This window comes from Pelodiscus sinensis, chromosome 6 (genome assembly GCF_052426305.1).
Source record: "Pelodiscus sinensis isolate ZL-2025 chromosome 6, ASM5242630v1, whole genome shotgun sequence".
Lineage (NCBI taxonomy): Eukaryota > Metazoa > Chordata > Testudines > Trionychidae > Pelodiscus > Pelodiscus sinensis.
The window spans coordinates 48402146-48418594 of NC_143057.1; the positions used below are offsets into that span (position 1 = coordinate 48402146).

The window sequence follows — 16449 nt, forward strand, 5'->3', positions numbered from 1 at the left end:
ATTTCTGAAAATGTGGCATATACTGTCAATCTCAGACATACTACTCCCGGGAAATACTTACCCCCTCCCGGGAATGCTTTGCTGAGTGTGACATGCACTAGAAATGTAAACAAATCTGCTTAACTGAGCAGAAGTGAACTCTGCTTTTGCATTCTGTACTGTGCAGTCATTTCCCCGTTAGAAAATATAGTCAAATGAGCTGTGATCTTTTCCCCAGCATAATTATAAAATAGCCATTCCACACATTAATTCTTCATATTTAGATTAGTTATTTGCCACCTATGCATTCATAAAATATAAACCCACGCTGGATCCTGTCAGTGAGCCATGCAGAAGGCCTGCAAAAATAAATGGGTATGGATACACTGCAACTGGGATTGAGTATCCCAGGCCGGGTAGGCAGAGGTGTGCTAGCTAGTGTGCTAAAATGAGCAGTGTCGATGTTTTGGTTTCCGCTGATGCTCAGGATAGCCACCCAAGCTCTGATCCGTGGGCTTGAGCAGGCTTGAGAACCCATTGCACCACAGAAGCTGCAATGTTCACACAATGATTTTAGTATGCTAGCTGAAGGCCCACAAGCATGAATTTATGTACCAGGGCTGGGAGGCTTGCTTCCACTCCCAGCTACAGTACAGACATACACATGGAGATTTCAGTCTAGTTTAAAACAAGACTCCAGAAACTGGGGTCCAAGGCATGAGCCTACAGGATAAAACTGTGAAAAGCACCTATGTCCATGTTAAGACTAGTAAAGTGTTGTCAGTCTATTGGTGATGGTGGCAAACTCTCTTCATGTAACGAGTGGTCCTGTGGCACCTGAAAGACTAATCCAAATACATAGAATCACGAACTTTTGTGGGTAAACCCCACTTCCTCAGATGAGCTGGAGTGTTTACACCAACAAATAATTGCACCTGCTGTTGGCAAGAGAAATAAACACTATCAGCAAAAGCACTTTGGCATAGAAGTGCAGGTTTGGCTGAACACCCATTTTCAAAAGTAACTTAGGCTTTCTGGAGTCTAATTTAAGTCCCATTGACTTTCAATGAGGCAAAAGGTATGTCTACGCACAGCAAAAGCCATGCACAGACTAGCCTGCCTACCAGAGTTAACCTGAAATATAGCAAATGCAGGTAACAATAGTAGTGAAGACATTGCAGTGGGGAGCTTCAGAGTGAGCTGGGTATATGTACTCAGGGTCCAGTATAGGCTAGTACAAACCTTGCAGAAACCTCTGTTCCATTGTCTTGGATTGAAGCTAGCGTGTGTAGGCTGGCTTGTGCATAGTTTTTGCTATGTAGATATACCTAAGTGTTCTAAATGTGTCTCTTTGGAAAAATGGAATGTAGGCTTCTAAATCATTTAGACACTTCTGAAAATTTTACACATAGTACCTTTGTCTTAATCTATCCTTGCCATTTGTCATTTTGAAAATGTTAGACTAATGAAATGCAGGACCAGTTGTTCATATCTGACATATATTTACGTAAAATTGTACAGCTTTGAATCTGGAAACGATGCATAAAACATAATGCAATAATTCAGTGATATTTATTTTACTACTACTTCAGAATTCATCCATTTGCTCCTTGTATTCCCCAGATTTAAATTCCTGGCTGCAGTGTATTTATTAGTTGAGTAGAGAAAGAGAAAAATATGTTTTGACACAGAAAGGATTTTGTTTTCCAAGAGCTCAAGAGAATTGGCAAATGGGACATTTTGGAAAATGTGAATAAAATGCAGATAATTTTTAATTCCAGTACGGCTTAACTAAGGAGATGTCTGTATTTTTTCTTGTAAGAGTCTGAACATGATGTATTCTTCAGTAATACACGTGAAGCTTGCCTAAAAGTGAATAGGGTTGGAGAAAGGCTAGGACATTTCTTTTAAGTTGACTTTGGCTTTTTGTATATTCTGGGCAAGTGTCTGGGTCACTACAACCTTTTTCATGAAGCTGAGGTACTGTAGACCTAAAACATTGACAATATTTTCTCTGATCTGAAATGAAGCCAAAGGCAATGTGACCTTTTTTGCAGAACTGGTTAGTTCAATCTGGGTAAGTGGTGTTTGCCAGTTGAAAGATTGGTCCATGTTGAACATTTTGTCACCTCTTAATCTGAAGGCTGTGGAAGCAGCCACTGTCAGAAAATCAAAGTCTTTCAGAGTAAGCTGGTAGAGACTGGTACCCCTTAGTGGCCAAGTCCAATAAATGTCAGATGAGAGGTCTAATCTAGTAGGAAGATGTTGTGTCTGCACACGGCAAACCAGCATTCAATTTCCCAGCTAAGGGTGGAACAAATAAGCACAATAACTTTTTCGTGGTTTGTCTTTTGCAATGTTAGGGAAAATAGCCAAGTTTTTCCTGCCATCCCATGAAGTTTGTTTACAGCCACTAGTTCTGGCTCTCTTTGTTCTGTTATTTAGTTCTAATTTATCTCTAAATGTTTTCTAACAGCCCGGAAAGTAGTGGCAGTGTTGGTAGTGCTGCTAGACAGTATTGACCTCCTATGGTTCAAAAATTCTGTGGTTTCTGATTAGAGAGGTTCAACTTGTAGTCTTAGGGGCCTGCTGGCTTGTAAGGTTGCTTTTCACCATTGGCTTAGTTAAAAGTAGCTGAGATCTCAAAAGTATATTGTGCCTGCTAATACATCAAAGTAGCTGGCCATGTATATTAAAGCTAATTTTAAATATTTTCCTCTTTGTGAAATGTGTGAGTTTCCTCTCCATTATATAGAGATCTCACCATTCACTTAGGAATTAGAAAGTTGTTTTGCTACTGAATTTGTACTGAGCATTCTGTACCTGTTTCTGTGCCATGACTGGTGTGTATGTAAAACACATCGTAACAGACAGGGGTGGATGAGAGTGCCGTGTGGCCCTGGGCAGTGCCGCGGGGCCCCCCCCTTTGACATGGCGCATGCGCTGTGGCGCCACGGCGCATGCACAGGGCTTCTGCAAGTGCAGGGCCCAGGGCAGCCGCCCTGCTCGCCCTGCCCCAAATCCGCCGCTGATAACAGAGTAGAAAACATAGCCTCTTATGCCTTGTGTTCATCTGACTGACTGAAGATAGACTGCCTGACTTGGCCTCATTGGAGACCAACATTCAATTGGCACTGATTTGGCCACAGAATCCTCCTCCTTACTCCATCATTGTTTCCTTGTCTTGGCTCCTGCAAATGCTTATCCTGCTCTAGGATCCAAAGTCATTTGGCAGTTCTCCTACAAATTCAGGCCTTTGGCAATTCACGCACTCCACTATTACTCCTTCCTTCTACATACTTATATTACCACTGTCTGTTTCAGAAAGTGCAGTGATGCTAAGACAGGGTGCAATCAATAGGGCTTTTCAGAGATATATTGATAAAACCTTTCCAGTGTATTGCCCTTTAAGGAAAAACAGTTTTCGCTTTGTGTGTGCCTTCTAGGCACTGGATCATGCCGACCTAAACCCAGATGTACTGATCTGCCTTTATTGATGGGCTAAATACGAGCAAAGAGACTAATGATTCTAAACTTTGCTTTTTGACAGTAACACTTGCACAAGCAAGCTATAGCTGTCTCACTAAGAAAAAAGGTGATTTGTGTATATTTTTGTGAATAAAGGTGATGAGTTCATATTACAGTGGTATTATTTGTCCAGGAGGTTTTGAGTGTCTGATAAGCACTCATGAAAATGTTTGCAGGTCCCAAGCTTCACAAATTTTAGCGTGAATGATATTTATCCAGTATCTCTTACCTGGAGTTTGTTATTCTGTATTCATTATTTTTTAATCTTTTAAAAATGTCTTTTTCCTCTTAAAAATTGTAATAATCCAATCAAAGAGCAGAGGAAAAACTCTTGTGACTTAAGTGACCAGTAAAACACAGTGGATAATTGACATGAACAGCCAATGAACCAATGGCATGCTGGTGAGATTTGTTCAGATGAACATACTAGCAAATTCTTATGGATTACAAAGAAAACAAGATCAATTCATGAACAGAATAAAAGGCTAAGTTCACAAAGCTGTTATGGACAATGAATATCATTTGCTCAGCTCTACACAGGGGCATTTGTAAGGCAGAAAATATGTGAAATAAATCAAAAGTGTTTTCTTTTTTTACCCCTGTGATAGGAAACTACAGTTTGCTCTTGGGTGCTCCATGTCCTTGTATCCCTTTGTTGTGCTGTTTGTGGCTTGAAGTCATATGAAATAGGACTTACTTCATAAGGAGTGTAATCGTTACTGTTCTGTTTTATGAGTCCTTCACCAGTGCCATTCAGGTCTCCTGGGGGCTGTCCAGGTCTTTGCTTCAGCCCCCTTTTCTCTTATCAGCAACCTTGAAGTTCTGCCTTCTTCTCCTGAAGCGCTGTTTAGGCTTTCTAGGGCACATAAATTCCCAAATGTGCAACAAGATTTAAAGAAGCAAATAGTGATGATACCTCTCTATAGATCGAGAGCTGAGACTTCCTGCAGAAAATACAGTACCTGTTACATTGTGAGCACTCTTTATATTAAACCCACGTTCACCAGGCACCTTAAAGAGTCTAGGGAGTACTGTGAGCAGACATTAAGATGCTGAGGCTAGCGGGAATTATTGTAGGAGAAGAAAGGCATGTGTGTTTTTATTAAAGGTGAGATTCACCTCTGTATAATGGGCCAGCACTGGGCTTCCACAACATAAATTCCCCTTAATCCCTCAGAATTGTGCTTATTTGGAATGTAACTGATTCATAGGCCTTGAACTGGTCTTCTGCAGAAGGATGAATTTCATCCTAAGGCAGGGATGGACAAAGTGATCCGATTCCCCAGGGTTAGCCCCAGGTGGGCCACCACTGCTGTAATTACGTGTGCTTCCTCAGGTCTGGCGATTGCATCTCCTGTTGGCCGCAGATCTCTGTTCTCAGCCAATGGGAGCTGCAGGAAGCAGTGTCCTTGTCCTCACCGCTTCCCACAGCTACCGTTGGCCACGAACAGCGATCTGTGGCTAGCAGGAGCTGCAGTTGCCCATACCTGTGGAACTGCAGGTAAATATGGAAGTGGCAGCCTGCCAGGGGCTAATCCTGGTGAACCACCACTGTTTTATTGTCCACCCCTATCCTAAAGGTAGATCTATACAGCATTTAGACACCTGTGTCTAATCCATGGCATCTGATTTGGGCTCAAGCTGTGGAGCTGTTTAATTGCAGTGTAGATTTTCTGGGTTCTGGCTGCAGCCTGGGCTCTGGGACCCTCCCACTTTGCAGGGTCCTAGAGCCTGGGCTCCAATCTGAGACCAGAAATCTACACTGCAATTGAACAGCACTGCAACCCGAGTCCCAGGAGTCAAAGTCAGCTGTTATGCAGGGGTTTTAAATGCAATGTAGACATATTCTAAGTCCATGATAGCCAACACACTAGCCACTAACCCAGAGGTTCTCAAATTTGTGATACCACGACCACCCTCTAAGTTGCTCACAACCCCCCGGGAGGTCAGGACCCACAGTTTGAGAAACTCTGCACTAACCACATCTGGCTATTTGGCTGGTTGCGTGTAGTTAGTTCACTATAGCAGTAAACTGGTCGGATTCTATGTCTCTAAGGCTATGTCTACACTGCTGGTTTTGCCAGCAATGAGTATGCAAATGAGGTGCAGATTAGCATATCGCTACACCTCATTTGCATAATTTATGCACGGCATTTTTGCCAGGAAAAAAAGTAGTGTGGCTGTTTTCTTTTTGCGCAAAACCCCCTTTTCGCGCTAGATCCTTACCTGATGACTTCACGGACCAAGACCAGAGTGGTCACTGCCGGAAGGCAGTGCCCCGAAGAGAACACCACACCCAAAGGGGGCACGTCAGTGTCGGAGCAGCCGGTTACTTCCCGAAAGCCACCCTGAGGGAAGAAGCCATGCGGAGAGTGAGTGAACCCGCTACATATGTAATAGACTCTGTATTAGTACCTGCTCATCTGACTCCTGAGCCCTGCATTCCAGGCTGCACCTGGTCCCTGCTTGCTCCTAACTTCTGTCTTCCTATTCCAGATTCCCATCTACTTCAGTTCCTACCATGCTGCACTACTCCTTATCCCTGTACCTCAACTTTACCCCTGATTCTATCTGCATTTCTGACCCCTGGTCTGGTACCTGACTTTATCTCCAGCTGTGACCCTTGGCTTGTCACCTGGCATCATCTCTAGCTCTAACCTTCAGCTTGGTACCTGATACTATCTTTGGTTTTGACTCTTGGCTCTGACCAGTTGGCCTGGCTACCCATGCCCCAGTCACTGTATAAAGAAGCCTTTCAACTGTGAAAAGAGAATCTCTTCTCCACTCATCATCTGACTACCCATCATCTCTGGAGGGGAATGTCCACTCTCCTGCACAGTAACAAAGCTTTGAACAACTAGGAGTTTCATCTTTGTCTCAGGACTGCCTAGTATGGCACTAGCTTTAATTTAGTTAGCTTGCTAAAAACACGGTGAGACTACCAAGGCACAGGCTTCCACGCAGACCAAAAGTATGAACACATGAGGCAGGCTTCTCACTACTATTTTCAGCCAGCTGTTTGGATAAATGCTAGCATGGGTACATCTACATGATCAGCAAATCACCCCTGTATTTACAGTGTAGACATAGCCTAAGAGTTACACTTACCCAGAGAATACAAGCAATATCCATGACTTATCTGGCCAATCAAAACCAATGGGCACAACAGCTTTGTATTCAAATTTTGGATAATCGATCCTGCACAGTAGCTATATGCTGCTCTTGTACAGAAAATACAATAAGGGCACAGCTACACTTCTGGGGAGATCAGCACTCCAGAGGTTGATCTTCTGGCATTTGATTTATGGGGTCTGGTAAGGACCTGCTAAATCAAATGCTGAGGGCACCCCCATCAACCTCGGAATTCCTCAGTTGTAAGGAGTAAGGGAAGTCAACGGGAGAAACTCTCCCATCAGCCTTCCACTATGGAGCCACCTCAGAAAATTGATGCAAAGTACGTTGGCTTCTGCTATGCAATTCACATAACTGGAGTTCCATATCTTGCCTCGATTTTCTCTACCAGTGTAGACCTGCCTAAGACACAGTCTTTGCCTCAAACAATTTACAAAGGCCCCAATACTACAAAAACTATATACAGGCAGTTCCCGACTTACGCAGATCCGACTTATGTCGGATCCGCATTTACGAACAGAGCTTTTCTCCCCCTGGAGCTCACGGGTGGCGGGTTGCCGCCCGTGTCCTCCGGGGCGAGAAAAGCTTCTCCCAATCTTCCTGGTCTGCTGGGGGGGTCCAGCAAAGCCGCTGGACCCCCCCAGCAGACCAGGGACACCCGAGCAAAGCCGCCGCCTGGGCGGCTTTGCTCCTGTCCCCCTGGTCTGCTGGGGGGGTCCAGCGGCTTTGCTGGACCTCCCCAGCAGACCAGGGAGACAGGAGAAAAGCCGCCCAGGTGGCATCCCGCTGCCTGTGCGGCTTTGCTCGGGGGGAAAGGAGCAAAGCCACACGGGCGGCGGGGTCCCTCCGCCTGTGCGGCTTTGCTCGGGTCTCCCTGGTCTGCTGGTGGGGAGGGGGCGCAGCTAGTGCGCCCCCCCCCAGCAGACCAGGCTTTTGTTGCGGGACGCCTCAGGTAGAGCAGCTGGGGTGCTGCCGGGTTGGTCCTGTGGGAACCTACCGGGCAGCGCCCCAGCTGTTCTGTCCCAGTCTCCAGATTCAGCAGCTGTTGAAACTGATCAGGCTGATTCCAGGAAGCTGGGGGCAGAGCAACTCTGCCTCTGGCTTCCTGTAGTCAGCCCCTGGTCAGTTTCAGTGTCAGCAGCTGAATCTGGATGCCAGTTCCGACTTACATACAAATTCAACTTAAGAACAAACCTATAGTCCCTATCTTGTACGTAACCCGGGGACTGCCTGTACACATGTGTAAGTTGGTGAGAAGTACAACTGACTGGAGTTGAGGAGACTCCATGCACAGTGTGTGGCAGAATCTGTGCCTAAGGTCTCAGTCCTCCAAGTACTTATCCCTGGAAGAAGCTTCCATGAAGTCAATGGGACTCCTTTCATGTGTAAAGTTAAGCATGTGAGTGTCATCAGCAGTCTCAGGACCTAACAGACTTCTGCATTTTCCACCAACAGCTGGTTGTAATAATTCAAGCTTGTCACCACCATATATTCCCTGAACATTTCTCAAATACTAAATCCATATACACGAAAAGTGATATAGATCAAAGAGTGTGAAAACTGTTGGTTTTCCCCTATATGGAGTAAACCCATTGAATACAACCTGCTTGTGACGGGGTGACGAAACCCCGTATGGCCCCAAACCGCACCCCAAAGGAGGGCGGTGGGTGACCGACCCATCCCCATCCCTCCCAGCAGGAGAAGAAGCGGCAGTGGCCGGAACATGCTGGGAGGACGGCGCGTGATGGACGCAAGCACATGCACCTCGAGGGAGAGCCCGAGGAACACCGGTGCATGTGCATTAAAGAGCATGTCGGGAGGTGCCTGCGAGGGCACGGAGGAGTGAGCGTGGGAGACGCCGGTGCAGGCACACTGGGACCGGTACGGAGGACGGAGGGTGGCCTACAAAAGAGAGAGGGCCAGCCCAGGCAAGGGGGAACGGGAGGAGAGACAGGTGAGGGGTCGCTGGGCCCAGGGGAAGAAGCCGGCGGAGGGACTCGGTGAGCGGGGGTGAGGAAATAGCTCAGGATGGGCGGAAGGAGCCTCGCCTGCGGGCTGATGCATTAAGGCAGCTAGCCCCATCAGCCAGGTGGAGGGAGGAAGATACCCCCATCTTAGGGCCCTGGGCTGGGGCCTGGAGAGAAGGTCCTTTATTTAAGGGGGTAAATACAGCACCAAGGATCCACGCAAGCCTCATGACTGGGAGTTACATTGTGGGTTGGAGATAGGGAGATGGAGGGGGCCGGATATCATGGAAGGGGCCCCCTTCACACTGCTACACAGCATATTTTACTGATTATAATTTCCAATGGGTAACAAATATTTTCACTCTGGTAGAACAAGCAAGAAGACTATCAACTTTAAGACTGGTATCTGAATAGCTATTTCCCTCCCATTATTTACCTATAAAGTACATGACTCATCTATTGTTTATATTCCCACACAAAATTCAGAAGTAAAATGGCCAAAGTTCTCACTAACACAAATCCTCAGAATCAGGGAAATAAACAGTTAAGTGCTTACTGACCAAAAAAATGAATAGCCATTCATCTCCCCTATTTACTCATAAAATATGTGACTCACTCACTCTTTATGTAAATTGCAACAAAAGTATAAAGCCCATGTCTTCTTTTTTTAACTTGATGTGACCTTTCCAGGTCTTTTACCACTCCTAGATCCTCTTAATTGGGCCAATCCGTTGTGACTGGTTGGCACACTACAAGTTAGTTCCTGCCCTCTGGTGCAGCAATGCTCAAGGAGGGAAAGACGGTATAAGAACAATTAACTCCATCCCAATTCAAGCAGCAAAGTAGGATCTTTCCTGTAAGGTTAGTCCTGTTAGGTGCTGAGAATTTCCCAGAAGTGCTGAGTCTTCTTAATCTCCACTTACTTCTGTGCTCTATGGGCTTGATCCTGCAAGGTAGTGAGTGTCCACTGAAGTATGCTAGAAAAAAAGGACTTGACCTATTTCACATTAAAGTTACTGCAAGCTTTAACGTTTGCTTCAAAGAGTGTTGAGTCGGGCCCTAAAACATTCGTCACTGTAACATACCCCCAAGAGGGAACTGAATGTGGATTAGGAGCACCGGTGGCCTGTGAGCCTACGTGAGCTAGGCAGCTGCCTAGGGCGCTGCTGGCCCGGGCACCCGATGATGACATTGTGGCACCCCGGGGTGCCCCGTGATGACGTCACGGCCATTGACGGCTGTGCAGGCAGGGGCGCCGATTGCGCTGCCCCGCCTAGGGTGCCAGCTGCTGCAGCCGGCCTCGGGCTGCTCCTGATTAGGAAATATGTTCAGTTTCCCCACACTCTACAGCCAGCTAATGAGCATGTTCCTTTCAACAGCAAGTGCTAGACAACAGCTGGTGGGCATGTACATTGCTTTTGCCCTCTCTTCACACTGAATTTTCCTGAACCAACTGCATTCCTGTGACACTTAGCACAAGCACTTGGCTATGTGTCTGATATCCATCATTGTGCCACCAGGGGAAAATCTAATCCAAAGTGGTTGGTCCTCCTCTCAGGTGTCCAAGTAAATATCCCAGAGTAGCTGGTTAAATTTGTGACCTCTTATGCATTTGTTCAGGATTCAGTCTGTCAAGATAAAAGTGGCTGTCCTCACCCAGAAATCTGGATGCAAGACTGAACCCATGTTTGTGAGCTATTATGGACTATAAATGTGTCAGAAATGTCATGCACAGCTCCGTGGGTTTGAAATAGGGACACATGTTAATTCCTGAAACATGTCTGAGAATTAAAAATTAGTGGAAGAATGACTTTAAAATAGAGCTATTCCCAAGGTCTACAAAGAGACCCTCAGCAAATATGACAATGAATTCTTATTTGAAAAATACTCTAAAGCTCTGAAGTAATGCCCCAGAATGTTTTAATAACACTGCTCTAAGTTGTACTTTTCTGCACTATTAACGTTCACTACTGAGGTACAAAAGCTATGTGTAACAGAAGTACCAGCAACAATCATGAATGTGTGTAGGGACACTTTGCCATGTACATTGGACAAACCAGATTGCCTCTACAAAACTGAATAAACGGACTCAAATCAGACATCAAGAATGGTAACATAAAAAAAACAGTGGGAGAACATTTTAACCTCCTGGACACACAGTTGCAGACTTGAAAGTTGACATCCTCAAACAAAAGTCTTCAAAAACTGAAACTGCTGAGCTGGAATTCATATGCAAATTTGACACCATCAGAATAGGTCTGAACAGGGACAGGGAATGGCTCGCTCATTACCATAAGCAATTTTCCACTTTAGGTATTCTCACCTTCAAATCCACATCCACCTGGATTGAATTAGCTCAGATCCCTGTATCCCTACTGTTTCTTTTGCTTTCCCCTCATCCATCTGATGGAGTGAGTTGCAACTCACAAAATTTTATGCTACAATAAAATTGTTAGTTTTTAAGGTGCCATGGGACTCCTTCTTGAGCTCCTTGTTTAGAATGATAGATGGACTAAGAGAAGATGGATGGGGGACACTGAGGCTACATCTACACTGCAGGAATTTGTCAGCAGAGACAATGCAAATGAAGCATTCATTAGCATTTCTTGCACTCTCATTTGTATAGTCTCTTCCGATCTGTTTTGCAGAAGAGGTTTTTGTGGAAAAAACACTGTGTAGATGGGGAAAAAACCCTTTTGCGCAAGATCCTGTATACGTGCTTTTTTAAGGAATAAGGTCCCCATGCAAGTAGTGTTTTGCTGCCCTGATAGATCCTCAGGTTGGTTGGTCCAGCATGGAAGGGGGTGCAGAGCAGAACATCTGATACTGTATGGTTCTGACCTGTGAAGTCTCTGGAGGGAGCAGGGAATTTATGCAAATGAGATATCCTCCTGCTCCATTCAACCTCAGCTGAGCCTAATCTCAGTTTCTCATCTATGCTGGCTATGGAACATCTACTCTACCAACTCCACACTAGTGGAGCATGGGAGGAATCGTTCAGAGCCTCTTGTATAAAAGTGCTACTTGGACTGAATAGGTTAGGAAGACTCATTGGTGGCTCTCCTGTCCCCAAATGGGCTGGCTGAGACCTGTTTTGGCCTGATAGGCCCCCATTATTGCTGTCTCACAATTTCATTTTGGAGCAAAGCACAGTTCCATTTGAGTGGGGTATTTTGTCCTTTTGCTGTATCATCCATCACTCTATCCCTCATAGGCTGTGTCTAGACTAGCAAGTTTTTCCGCAAAATCATCTGCTTTTGCGGAAAAACTTGCCAGCTGTCTACACTGGCCGCTTGAATTTCCGGAAAAGCACTGACGATCTCATGTAAGATCGTCAGTGCTTTTCCGGAAATACTATGCTGCTCCCGTTCGGGCAAAAGTCTTTTTCTGAAAGACTTTTGTGCAAAAGGGCCAGTGTAGACAGCACAGTAGTGTTTTCCTCAAAAAAGCCCCGATCGCGAAAATGGCGATTGGGTTTTTTTTGTGGAAAACCGCGTCTAGATTGGCCACGGACGCTTTTCCGCAAAAAGCATCCTGCCAATCTAAACATGCTTTTCTGAAAATGCTTTTAACGGAAAACTTTTCCGTTAAAAGCATTTCTGGAAGATCGTACCAGTGTAGACGTAGCCATATAGTGATGTCAGCATAACACTGGCTCCCTTCATATAACTCGTTCTTAACTCCGCTGCCATTGATGGCTAGAGTCATGGAGCTGCATACAGGTAGGTCTTGCCAGATGCTGTGCAGAGTTGCCTAGCCCCATCTGTTCAAGAGCAAAGGATGCATAATTTCACTGAAAATTATTTGCATAATATCATGTGAGCAATATCTTCAGTTGATATTGCTACCTTCATGAAGGCACATCTGATAATGAAAGAGAGGAAAGCCCATGTGCTGGATATGTTTATAGAAGCAGGATAACTTTGACACCTATTTACTATATATCACTAGATAAAACCCCATGCGGACACTAATGACTGGAAAACCTATGTGGGTCTTACTGCTTAAGAAATGCAGTCGGCACATTTTGTCTGACAAGGTCTTCGGCTTCTATCTGAAGAGAACATTCCTAAGCAAATGCAGCATGGACTGAAATAAAAACATCAAGGGGGAGAAACTGGCCGGTGTCCATCAAGCTTAGTTCAGTTCACCGCATGTTCCAAGAAATCAGCCTGATGGTTCATTGTGGGAATGCTTGATTCAGCACAGCTCCACTGTACTGCCACTGAATTTTTGGTTAGAAAAAAGAAAAGTTACCATTCCTGTTTATTACTAGTATTTTTTTTGGACTAACTGTAGGGATGGGAGTGAGCTGGATACTGACAGAGCTTCCTCATCTGCTGCTCTGTTGAAGTGATCATTTGGAATATGGCCCTCATGTTCCTGGAATAAAGAAGCTTCTAAATTGGACATTGTTTTATTCTCATTAGAGATTATAACAATGATTCATATGTAACCCACACCTGCTGGGTGTGGTGTACTGTCCCATTTAGTGGCATTAAGACCACTTGCTGAGACAATAATGAGCCTGCTAGTAGCCAGCTTTTAACTCATGCAGTAGCAGCTCCTGCACTAAGAGGTCCCAGGTTCAATTCCGCCTGTTGGCATTACACATACCTATAAGAGGATCTCATTTCACCTCAGCCTGAAAATCTATCACCTCTGTTTCTGCTTCGTAAGGGCTCTTTACAGATTAAATGTTATGCAGAGACCACATTTGGTGAAACCATTGTAAAGCAATGGGATTTTCTCCTTTGATGAACTGTGATCTCAGGTGGGATATGGAATCTTGTCTCTGCCTTTTTCAGAAAGCACCAGACATCTGGAAAAAAGGACAGTTTGCTCTCAAATATCGATCAATGCCCCAGTATCTAAATGCAATACAGAAAAGCCATTTCAGCATTACTGCTGGGATTCCTTCTCTGACAAAAATCACTTAGTCTATGTCTACACTAGGACTACATCTACATTGGCATGATCTTGCACAAATACTCTTTAACGCAAGAGCATCCATACCAGTGTAGATGCTCTCTTGCGCAAGAAATCTCCAATGGCTATTTTAACCATAGGGCTTTCTTGCACAAGAAATTCATGTTGCCTGTCTACACTGGACTCTTGTGCAAAAACAGCTTCCTGAGCGGGAGCATCATAGTTCTTGTGCAAGAAGCACTGATTTCACACATTAGAATGTCAGTGTTCTTGCGCAAGAACTCCCCGCCAGTGTAGACAGGCAGCATGTTTTTGTGGAAAAGCGGCCACTTTGGCGCAAGATCACGCCAATGTAGACACAGTGTAGTTTTCTTGGCAAAAAATATGCTAATGAGGGACTCATTTGCATGAGTTGTGATCTCCTTCGTATATTTTATGCCAATCCATTTTTGCGAAAAACCAAGCAGTGTGCACATTTTATTTTTGTGCAAAACCCCCCTTTCTCGCAAGATCGGTAAACCTCCTTTTTTTGGGGATAAGGATCTTGCAGGAAAAGGTTTTTTTGCACAAAAAGGAAACGTCCACACTGCGTCTGTGTCTAGACTGCATCCCTTTTCCATGAAAGGGATGCAAATTAGACAGATCGCAATTGCAAATGAAGCAATTTGCATAAACATGGCTCTTCATTTGCATAAACATGGCTGCCGCCTTTTTCCGGCTCAGAGCTTTGCCGGAAAAAAGTGCCAGTCTAGACGCGGATCTTTCGGAAAATAAAGACTTTTCTGAAAGATCCCTTATTCCTCTTAAAATAAGGAGTAAGGGATCTTTCAGAAAAGGCTTTATTTTCCGAAAGATCCGCGTCTAGACTGGCGCTTTTTTCCGGCAAAGCTCTGAAATGGAAAAAAAGCGGCAGCCATGTTTATGCAAATGAAGCAGGGGAGATTTAAATCCCCCCCACTTCATTTGCAATTGTGATGTGTCTATTTTGCATCCCTTTTACGGAAAAGGGATGCAGTCTAGATACAGCCTGCTTGTTTTTGCGCAAAAACCCCTAGCGCAAAAACGGATCGGCAGAAAATATGAAAATGAGATCACAACTCATGCAAATGAGTCCTCATTAGCATATTTTTTTGCCAAGAAAACTTCTGCACTGTGTCTACACTGGTGCGATCTTGCGCCAAACTGGCTGCTCTCGCGCAAAAGCTTGCTGCCTGTCTACACTGGCTGTGTGTTCTTGCGCAAGTAAACTGACATTCTACTGTATGAAATCAGGGCTTCTTGCGCAAAAACTATGATGCTCCCACTCAGGAATAAGCCCTCTTGCGCAAGAGGCCACTGTAGACAGGCAACATGAATTTCTTGCGCAAGAAAGCCCTATGGTTAAAATGGCCATCGTAGCTTTCTTGCGCAAGAGAGCATCTACACTGGCATGGATGCTCTTGCGCAAAAGCACATGCCAGAGCAGACGTTCTCTTGCGCAATTACTTTAACGCAAGAACTCTTGCGCTAAAGAGTTTTTGCATAAGATCATGCCAGTAGCCTTAGTGTGGAGTCATCATGGGCAGTCATTGTTCTTCCTTCAGTCCAGGATCCTCCCTAGGATCCTCAGTTCTTCTTCCTGGGAACACCCAGCTCCCTCCAGGAACACACAGTTCCTCAGCACCCTCCAGGCCTCAGTGGCCCACTGCCAGTCCCTCTCTAGACCTTTCTCAGGGCAGACTGCAGTCTCTCCCAGCCATTCCTCCCTGGCCAAAGGCACGCCTCTACAAGCCCGGTTGCCTGCTGCAACCCTGCCTTGTGGTCTTACAACCTGGGGCTTCCCTGGCTCAAACTCCCCCAGCTACCTCCTTGCAGCCCGGCCTTTTAGGGCTACCTCCATGCAAGCCCCGCCCTCCATGACTGCCTCCTTGCAGCCCTGGACCTTAAGTCGGGTAGCTTGGCTTTGCTAGGCTTAAGCTTCTCTCATTGCAAGCAGGCAAGTCAGGTCTCTCCTCCTTCCCAGGAGCTGCTCTTATAGTCTCCAGCTGGGTCCTCCTTATTTGCCTCAGCTGGGCTTTCCCCTGACTCCAGGTCTCAGCCCCTTAAAGGGCCAGTGCAGGGCAACACCCTGCCACACACAGTAGCAGCCTGCTCTGGATTCCAATAGTTGCTTGGACAACTTCTTATAGTTATTCTGTGTTATATAGAGTCCCTCAGCCAATCAAATGGCTGGATTTCCCCCCAATTGCGAGCTTTAGGAGCGGGGATCTCTATGAGCTCAACCCTTCTCTGGTTACTCAGGTAAGCTGCTGGGTGGTGGTCATGACCTGGGCACTGTCTCAGGGCTCATGCACCTGAGTTCAAGTCATGTGACCTTTCAATCATCTCTTCCAGTCAAGGCTTAGTGGTTTTGGTGGAACACACTTACCTGTCCCCACCTGATAGCAAAGCAGCAGCATTCTTCAGTTGAAATGATCTCCCTGCTGCCAGCATCCCACTTTCAAGATTTCAAGTCCACCTGTATGCATTGTCAAAGGAAAAAGAGATTTGCATTGATTCCTTGAGTGAACTGGTAGCAGCAAGGGCATACAAGCTTCAGCTGATCGGGGAGGCTGTAATAGAGCAGGCAAAGAGCCTTTGTAACAGGATCCCACCCCACCTCAATTATATCAGATTAGGAGAGATTAGTCACTGTTCCTGCAAGCAGAATTCTCTTCCTGCCATGATACCAAGAATCCCATCACAGCCCTTCAATCTGCATGCTAAATGTTAGTGCCTCTGCATCTTGTGATAACAGTGACTGTTAATGGTAGGCCATCTGCAACCCAGTTCAGCCCTCACCTCACATTCAATGCTTGGGGTTTTTTAGTCTTACTTTAATCTGCTTGTACAACTCCCGTAACTGATAGTAGACAAAATGGGTAAGGTAACATCT

The 16449-nt window shown here is 45.4% G+C and overlaps 1 long non-coding RNA gene across 1 annotated transcript; it reads right to left on the minus strand.

Moving 5' to 3' along the window:
* Nucleotides 1–1560: 1560 nt before the first annotated feature.
* On the minus strand, nucleotides 1561–16064 carry LOC142830054 (uncharacterized). The gene is made up of 3 exons (XR_012905080.2): nucleotides 15943–16064; nucleotides 5734–5855; nucleotides 1561–4451 (listed from the first exon to the last, which is right to left on the minus strand). It is a non-coding gene; the product is annotated as an uncharacterized LOC142830054 (long non-coding RNA).
* Between the last annotated feature and the right edge of the window lie 385 nt (nucleotides 16065–16449).